Consider the following 10,265-nt stretch of genomic DNA (forward strand, 5'->3'; position numbering starts at 1 on the left):
AAAAGTCCTAGCTACATTTTTTAAGTTTAGCATTAATCCGCAAATATAAAATGGCAGGCCCAAAATAGGTCTGTCGAAACTGTTTTTGAAACATAACCACAATATCACTTTTCCATCATGACATCCCCTTCTTAAAAGGGGATGCTTAAAGTTGAAAGTATACAATAGTTGTTCGTGTATAGTAAGTGCTCTTCATAAATTGTTTTGATAAACATAGTTATGTATTTATTTAATTTTCTCTATCTAGTACTCCGTCCCTATGAACTATCCCTAGCTCTAAGAACAACAAGCAGTTTGCAAGAATACAAAGAAACAATATTTTATTGATTAAATTTATATTAAAATATAAAATAAAAAAAATGTTGTTGTATGTTGAGTCACGAAGAGGTTCTTTGGCAGGAGCAGAGGCAACATAATTGCACAGCTTCAATGAGCAGTAAATTCGTTAGGTGAAGGATGAGCAAAAAATTGAAGCAAAATTAATTAAAAAAATTTTTAGGGTTCTATTTTTTTTTAGTAAAATATAAAAAGGGGAGCAAAAAAAATAAACGAATTTTACTGAGATTCTATTTAACTTGAGATTTAGAACCCTTGTTTTTTTTTTATTTAAACTTTAAAATTATAAGAAACCAGTTCTGCTGCACTGTCTTTTTATGTAAAAATAAGCGTCTATACACAAAAGGACGAATGCAACAGAGAACAGGCTTATACAGAGAGATTTATTCCGAAATTTACTGCCCAGCTACTTCATTATCTAGAAAAGAAAAGAAAAGTCAATCATTTGCAAACAATAGACAATATGTTTTTCCGAACTAAAAAATTTATAGGAGGACCTTTTTTCTTCTCATGTAATTATACTTGCTATTAACAAATCCTTTTTGACTTTCCTGGAACATTTTGTGATATAGGAAAAGCACAGATACAAATGTGTTCCTTAAGACTGAATTAGTCAATACAAGATAAATGCTAAATGTGAAAATGAGCACTACCTAAGGAGGGGCGGGGGTAGCATGGATTAGTTTTTGGCGGAAAAGAAATTTTCTGGGCAAAATCTTTCATGGGTAGATAAGGTGTGATTTAAAAATTTACATTTTCTAAGAGCCCCACGGAGATAAAACCATCGAATAAGTGATGAAGAACTAATATATTATACAATATATATATATATATATATATATATATATGTAGCTAAGCGTATTTTACTTATTATCAATTCTGGTACCCCTTTTATTGAAATCCTTGGAAATCCAATTCAGTCAGGTCTTGGGGGATGGTGAGAAGGGTGGTGAACTGTATGAGAGTCAGGAAGGTGTACTACGTGTAACAAGGTCGTAAGAAAGACACATTTGCACTATCAAGAACGGCTCAGGAGCGACTAAGGCTCAGCGGCCATGGGGACTGTTTTGAGACTATAATTGCTAACTGATTGCGCATGCAACTGTTGTGTGACAATGGCCTTGAGGAAGTGAGGTCCAACCCACGAGGCAATCCAGATGTTACTGGTTTCCAATCAGTCTAAAACCGGTTCCGAATGAGACCCCAGTCATGGTCACAGTTGCGTTGCAGTGCTGTCCCAGACATTTTCGGGAGCTACCGCGTTGATATTGTCAAATTATTTTGGCTCTCAACATGTCAGACCAGGAATTAAACATGAAAGTAGACTAAAAGTAGACTAATATCATGATTGTCAAAATGGCTAGTATACAATAACTGAGCAGCTAGGGGTTTTAAGTTTAAACTTTAAGGAGAAGGTTGAGAAGAAAATCGAACTGAATCATAAGAATATATGTGCATCCAGGTAGTCAAAAGAGCACATCTCCAATATCTTAGTAATTTCTAAGGGTATTAAGTTGGAACCTTCAATCATTGGTGAGGAGGGTGTCGAACAAAATCAAAGTATACTATATACACCTAAGTAGTCGAAAGGGCGCGTCTGCAAAATATCAAGAGCAGCTAAGAGTATTTAGTAGACGCTTTCAGAGGATGCTGGGGGAGGATTCTAAACTAAATCGAAAGACACTATATGCATCCATTTCGTCAAAATGATGAACCTATAATATAACAAGAATCGCTTAAAGTTGATATAATATAACAGGAATTGCTTAAAGTATAAAGCTGAAACCTTCGGTGCATGTTGAGATAAATCCCGAACAAATTGTCAAAAGACAGCATCCGCAACATGTCACGAACAGCTTTTGATATCAAGTTTAACTTTCAAGGAATGATCAGAGAGCAAATTGAATTCAACGACAAGATACTACCTGCATTCAGGTTGAAAAAAGGGCATATCAAAAATATCTCAGCAACTTCTTAGGGTATTAAGGCGACTTTCAGATAGTTGTACAGATGGTACTGATCAAAATCAAAACGCACTATGTGCATCAAGGGTGCCAAAAAGACATATTGACAGTATCTCAGGAAGTTCCATGGACCACAGTAGAAACTTTCCAGAAAATCGATTGGAAAGTTTGGAAATGAGAAAAAATGTGCGCTCTTTGAAATACTTGAAAAAGCTTGGACATCAGATCACAACCACCCATTTAAATCTACGATACTCAAAAGAAAACTAGGCTTTGCCAAAATCTGACCCTGATCTGACCAAACATTTCGTTGACCATACTTGTCTTTCGCTGCGTTCAAAATGTCCCGGCGACGTTTAGTTTGAGACTCCGATACAAAAACACCAGTTGAAGCAAGTTTAGCTTTTGCTTTAAACACTCTATGGGCCACATCTTTGCCAGAAAATTTAACAACGATCGTAGCAAACTCTAATAGCCCTTTCTTCATGCTGTGTAGTCGGATTATTCAACCGGAGACGGTATACATTAATCAAATCAGAAGAGGAGACGTCTGTCACAGACATTTTGCTATTTATAATACGAGATATTGTCGTACGAGTGTCTACACCAGGTAACTGCTTTACCCCATGAAAAACAAGACTATCGAGTAAGGACTCTTGATCATAATCATCAAGCTTTTTTTCTATTCTACTAATCCTCTCCTCCAAATTTTCAATTTGATTTCTCAGACTACTTGAGTCTGCTCAATTTTTACAAACTTTGGATTAAACTCGAGTGTGACTGAATCAAAAACCTGGCTGACTATCAGTTCAGTAGCCTCTTTCAGTGACCTTGGGTCTTTGAACTTTTCAGTCACTTTCTTTGTAATATTTTCCAGCAGATCACTCCTTGTCTTCTCTAGGTGGGCTTCATTTGCAACTAATTTGTCATAAATTGGGGCGATACTTGAAGAAACTGAGTTAGATCCCAATTTATCACTTGCTTTCAGGGCTAAAAAAGTCTTAGAAAGGGTTTTATAAACTTCAGGGGTATTATCAAGTTCCACAATTGATTTTTTGACAGCAGGCGTGGATGAATCTATCGTTTTAGGGTTATATTCTTGAAGATTTGCTTCTATTAGCCTAAATTCATCATGACTACCGTAACAAAAGACCAGATAAGTGGGCTTTCCGTGCGAATCCTTTCCTATTTGCAAAATTCTCACAGGCCATAAGGGATAGTTCTTGAATTTAGCTAGCGCAACATCAAACTGCTTGAAACGCTGCATCATTAATAGTATCTTATTTTTTTTTTTAGAAGTCGATAAACAGAGCAAAAAGACTTATCTTTATGTGATGGCCGAGCCTTCCTATTGCATCCAAGTGGATTCAAATCCAACCCTTATCACTCCTTGATTTGATCCAATATCGTTAATTAGCAATAAGACTTTTTTTTCACCATTCGAAAAAAATCACAATATTGGCTCAAAGTCACGCAGGAGAGAGAAACGTTATTTCAATCTTGGTTTAGACTAGTTAGTTACACAATCTGTCTAAATGTAAGCATGAATGTTATCCGAAAGAAATGAAATCTGGTTTTGTTGTTAACTCCTTTAACTCTGAATGAATACTGAGTTCATTCAGTATTGAATGAACTAGGAGTAGCATTAAAACTTAGAACGAACAGAGATTATGACGCATATGAGGGGTTCTAAAAATACTTTAGCATAAAGAGCGAGGTATTTAGGATGAGATAAATACTTCCCTCTGTATGCTAAAGTATTTTTAGTAATTTCAATTATTTATTCTATGGCCTTTCTGATTCAGGGGTCATTCTTAAAGAATTGGGACAAAACTTGAGATTTAGTGTAAAGAGCGAGGTATTAACGAGGGGACAAACCCCCTCATATAAGAATATAAAAGTTTGTGACATAAGTTAATTCTTAAGTTACGTATATCTTTTACTAATAAAAACTTTCGTTAAAAATTAAAAGTTCTAGTTGCCTTTTTAAGTAACCGAAAAATTGGAGGGCAACTAGGCCTCCTTCCCCACCACTTATTTCTCAAAATCGTCTGATCAAAACTAAGAGAACGCCATTTAGCCAAAAAAAAATTAATATGCAAATTTCACTTTAAAAATTTATGTGCGGAGAGCCAAAATCAAACACGATTTAATTCAAAAACGTTCAGAAAAAAAAAAAAAAAAATAGTATTTTTAACTGAACGTAAGGAGCAATATTAAAACTTAAAACGAACAGAAATTCCTCCGTATATGAAATGGGTTGTCCCCTCCGCAATCCCTTGCTCTTTACGCTAAAGTTTGACTCTTTGCCATAATTCTAATTTTTAAAACAATTTCTAACATTCCATTTCTAATTTCTATCATTCCAGGCAACTAATTTCTGTGTTATAATACCTTATTACATATAATGTTTTCAAACATAACTTTGTTGTCAAAACATTTATGGATTTAAGAAGTATGGTATCTGTAGGATACGTGAAACGAAAAAGTAGACATGGTTAACAGATGAATAACATAAGCGAGCGAGAAAAAATGGCTTTATAGTGGTAGAGTAAAAAATGGCTTTATAGTGGTAGAGTAAAAAATGGCTTTATAGTGAAAAACAGAAGAAAAAAAAAGAGAAGAGTAGCAGCTTTTTGTAACATTGAAATCTTTTAATAGGACTGCTCTCTATCGCGTAAGGGTCACTTCAAAAAATTACTGGAATAAAAAAAGCAAAAAAAAGAAGTGGGAAAAAAAGAAAGAGCAAACCTTGGGATTTGTAGCAGGAGCATAACGAGATACGGCTATGCCCTCCCTATTAACGATGAACTTTTCAAAGTTCCATTGGATAAAACTGGAAGAGAAAAGCAAAAATTATCGATGGTCTGCTAGTGAAAAAGTAAATAAAGAAGAGAGAAGGAGATAGTGAGAGAGAGAACGAGAGAGAGTGAGAGAGAAAGGGACTGACAGAAAAAAGACTAGAGAGAGAAAGAAACCACTTCTTATTAAAGATCTACTCTAAAGGCGGAGAGTTTCCCAAGAGTTAGGAAATATTTTCGATAATATATTATCTTATTCCCGTTTTTTCTTCTCATTATCATTAAGAAGAAAGCTAATGCAATTTTACTAGAAGAGCTATGGACCGTTCGAAACAGTTGCGTCGATTTACAAAAATGTTGGGGGGGGGGGAAACGACCAGTTAGCCATTATAAAACAAAAATAAGAAGGTATTTTTCAAAGTCTAGGACGCGGGTGCAATAATATTTAAAATATGAGCTTTGAGACACGATATCCTTCTAAACCTCAAATTTCATGGAGATCCAATCACCCGTTCGTAAGTTGAAAATACCTAATTTTTTCTAATTTTTAAGAATTACTCCCCCCCAACTACCCAAAAGCGAGCGAATCAGTTCCGATTATGTCAATATTGTATCTGGGGCTTACGCTTATTTTTCCATCAAGTTTCATCCCGATCCCTCCACTCTAAGTGTTTTCAAAGATTTTAGGTCCCCCCTCCAACTCCCCCCAATGTCATCCGATCCAGTCGGGATTTAAAATAAGAGCTCTGAGACACAATATCATTCCAAACATCAAATTTCTATTAAGATCCAATCACCCGCTCATAAGCTAAAAATACTTCATTTTTTCTATTTTTTTCAAATTAACCGGCCCCCCACCCAGATGGTCAAATCGGAAAAACGAGTATTTCTAATTTGATCTAGCCCGGTCCCTGATACGCTTGCCAAATTTCATCGTCCTAGCTTACCTGGAAGTGCGTAAAGTAGCAAAACCGGGACCGACAGACAGACAGACAGAATTGGCGATTGCTATATGTCACTTGGTTAATACCAAGTGCCATAAAAAACATCATAAAAATAACACCCAGAATTGGCCCGCTCATAAGCTAAATATACCCCCCCACCCAGATGGTCAAATCGGGAAAACGACTATTTCTAATTTAATCTGGCCCGGTCCCTGATACGCTTGCCAAATTTCATCGTCCTAGCTTACCTGGAAGTACTAAGAGTAGCAAAACCAGGACTTTAGGTTTCCCCCCTCCAACTCCCCCCAATGTCATCAGATCCGGTTGGGATTTGAAATAAGAGCTCTGACACACAATATCATTCCAAAACCCAAATTTCATTAAGATCCAATCACCCGCTCATAAGTTAAAAATATTTCATTTTTTCTATTTTTTTGCGAATTAACCAGCCCCCTAATTCCTTCCCCCCCCAGATGGTCAAATCGAGAAAACGACTATTTCTAATTTAATCTGGTCCGATCCCTGATACGCTTGCCAAATTTCATCGTCCTAGCTTACCTGGAAGTGCGTAAAGTAGCAAAACCAGGACCGACAGACAGACAGAATTGGCGATTGCTATATGTCACTTGGTTAATACCAAGTGCCATAAAAACTGTGGATTTCCTCAATGAAACAGCATGGAATTATTAAAGCTTTGCATTTGGCAGAAAACTCAGGATTATAGGTAAATTGAAACCTAGCAATGGAAGTACCCAATATAAACATCACGCCAATATCGGCCATTCAAAACAGTTTCATGCTTTTGTGATTTTGAAAAATGGGATGGATTGGATTATAATCAATCATTCACAATGGAGAAAAGAGTGACCTACCCAGAATCCATGGACGTCTTTACTGATGCTTCAAAAAGTGACAAGGTCGGAGCTGCGTTTTGGATACCAATGTGGAATGTCCAAGAACTTTACCGTCTCCATGAAAAAATGTCAATTTTCGACGCTGATGTGTTTGCTATACGACAAGCAGTATCATTTCTATATCAAAGATTGCAACGCAGGGATCAAGTTAGAATATGTACAGACTAAAAGTGCTCTTTTATGTTTAAAAGAATTCAGTAATAGAGCAAATCAATCAAAAGAAAAGATTTCATACTTTATAGCCATACAACAACTGCTTTCTAAGGGAATAAATCTTTCGCTCCATTGGATACCTGGTCACAGGAAAATCGGGAGTAATGAACAAGCTGATTTAGCAGCAAAAATGGCAGCCAGTGCAGACATGCAAATAATGCAAACAATAGTATTCCAGATAGAAGATATAATATAGCAGATAAAACAGTTTAGCTTTGGATCACAAGAACAACGTGAAAACACGCTTGAGGCTCAAAGAGATAATGCCAAAAGGAGGCGGGCTGAGGAATCACAAGAGCAACCTGAAAATTATCGCCTGGCATTCAGGTACACCCCAGTCGATGATTATAGCTTGAGTAGATGTGTTCAAATCGGGACTGTATCTAATACTTGTCCCTATTGCAAGGCCTTGAAATTTAATGGTGAAACAATGGAAATGTGTTGCGCCTCAGGAAAAGTTAAACTTCCTCAACTGGCTGCACCACCAGAGCCATTGAAGCCTTTGCTTACTGGAACTACGTCAGAATCTAAACGTTTTTTTTTTTTTTATCAAACCTCAGAAAGTATAACTTATGTTTCCAAATGACGTCATTTGGTGCCCAAATCGAAAATCAAGATCAATTTATGCCTACTTTCAAAGTAAAAGGGCAAATTTATCCTAGAGCAGGGTCCCTTCTACCATTCTCAGGTCAGAATCAAATTTTTTTTACAACTGTACTTCATCAGTGATAGCAATTCTGAATTGAATGCACGCGGCGAAATTTCTCCCGACGTTGAAAGGTCTATCGTTTCCCAATTGTAACATCTTTTCCACAAAAACAATGAATTAGTGCGCCTGTTCAAAACAACAATCGATGTGATGCCTACTGATGCGCATAAAATTGTTATTTCCACTGACAAAACGCCTATTGGCGACCATGTGCGTAGATCCAATGCTCCAACTATCGACGAAGTGCCATTCGTTAAGGTCAGTGATCAGTTTTTACCTCGAGATATTATTCTTCATAAGCAAAACGCTCAGTTGGTAAGAATTGCTTAAACTCATCAATGCTACGAAGCCCTACAATATCCTTTCATTTTTTGGGATGGAGCCGACGGCTATCACTTTAGTAACAAATTGATAGGTTCATCCATTAACAAACAAACGGATAAGAAATGTAGTGGAATGAATTATTATTCCTATAGGCTAATGGTTCGTCCCAATGAGGAAAATTATATTTTAAAATGGTGTCAATTGTTTCACCAATACATCGTTGATATGTATGCAAGGATTGAATAAGAACGTTTGCTATTTATCCGTCTGAACCAGACCAAGATCCGCTCTGAACAATGCATTCATTTGTGAGATGCAGTTGATAATGACGGTAATACATGAAATGATAATACATGAATATGATACATGAACCTTGCGCTGCACTGAATGAAAAATCACCATGCACGGCAAAAGGAAGCTACATAAAGCAATATCCTCGACTTTTACTACCCAACACAATTACCGGCAATGATGGTTACCCACAATACAGAAGAAGATCTGCTGAAGATGGCGGTAAAACAGCAATAATAAAGAAGCATAACGGTACCACCATCAAAGTAGATAACCAGTGGGTTGTTCCATCTTCACCTTCATTATCAAAAACATTTAATGCTCACATAAACATTGAATACTGCAACTCCATAAAGGCAATCAAATACATATGTAAATACGTCAACAGAGGCAGCGACATGGCAGTTTTTGGCTTGCAGTCCAAAATCAGGGATATCAATGAAATCGTACAATATCAGGCTGGAAGATACATAAGCAGTAATGAACTGTTTGGCGAATTCTTTCATTTCCGATACATAAACGAAGTCCAGCTGTTGTTCACTTAGCGGTACATTTACAGAATGGTCAACGTGTTTATTTTTTGGAATCCAACGTGCAACAAAGAGCCCTGAATCCACCAGATACATCGTTAACTTTTGCGAAAAAACTGCTGTATACTGAAATACCTTCGTATTACACGTCGAATGCTAAAACGAAATCATTTGAACGTCGAAAACAGGGTAAGTCAGTCGACGGCTAACCTACCATCTTCAGAGATACAGCGAAAAGAAAGACTCTACACCATTCACCCCAATCAACATGAATGCTTCTTTCATCACCTGCTTTTGATGAATGTACCCGGTCCGACGTCCATTGAGTATTTGAGAACTGTAAACGGTACTATATATGAAACTTACCGTAGTACATGCCAAGCTCTGAATTTTTTAGAGTATGACCAACACTGGGATAGCTGCATCAATGACGCGTGCAAAACGTCAACTCCAAGTCAAATTCGTGCATTGTTTGGAATCATACTAACATCGTGCTATCCTTCAACTCCTACTGAGTTATGGGAGATATATAAATCGAAAATGGCCGAGGATATACTCCATCAAAAACTGTTGGAGAGGTTAGATATGACTTTTGATTTTACATCAGATAAAAATGTATAAAAATAAGAAAAAGTGAAAAAGATAAAATAGACAAAGTAAACTTTTTGTAAAAGGCAGAGTTATAATTAGGTGCGATTAAGGCTCTGTTGGCAAATAATATCGGTTCAAAAACAAAGTCTTTTGCACGAGATTTTCAAAACCAAACATCATGGACACCATTAGTCAACTGCGGGTTATCAATGGCTGCATGATTGATCTCAACTTGTAATTTAGTTCTTTTATTATAATTGTTAACTTCTTTTATTACTGAAAATTTTATTCTTTTTAAATTTTTATTTTATTAAAAGCATTTTAATTAAGTTTGAAATTCTATCATTATTGAATTATATAGTTCTTTGGTATCAAATATTTAATCATTGATATTATTATTTAATTTCTTTGATTTTCCTGCTGAAGAGAATGAAACCATTGAGATTTTTTCTTTTTTTATAATGAAATTCAGCGCGGTCTTTGTAAATTGGCACCAAAAGCTAGAAAATTTTCCTAGCTCAAATCAGCGTCGCTTTCTTTGCAAACCGGCTCCGATATGGTCAATCAGCACTGAAAAAAAAACAACTAAGTTTGCAAAGCCCTTAAGCTTAAGGAATAATATAATAGGCTAAAAAACACGTAAAAGAT

General features: G+C 36.2%; 1 long non-coding RNA gene across 1 annotated transcript; it reads right to left on the bottom strand.

Moving 5' to 3' along the window:
* Positions 1-303: 303 nt before the first annotated feature.
* On the bottom strand, positions 304-6,190 carry LOC136038191 (uncharacterized). Its single transcript, XR_010620147.1, has 2 exons — positions 5,052-6,190; positions 304-754 (listed from the first exon to the last, which is right to left on the bottom strand). It is a non-coding gene; the product is annotated as an uncharacterized LOC136038191 (long non-coding RNA).
* Positions 6,191-10,265: the final 4,075 nt, after the last annotated feature.

The sequence above is a fragment of the Artemia franciscana genome, chromosome 17, assembly GCF_032884065.1.
Source record: "Artemia franciscana chromosome 17, ASM3288406v1, whole genome shotgun sequence".
NCBI lineage: Eukaryota > Metazoa > Arthropoda > Branchiopoda > Anostraca > Artemiidae > Artemia > Artemia franciscana.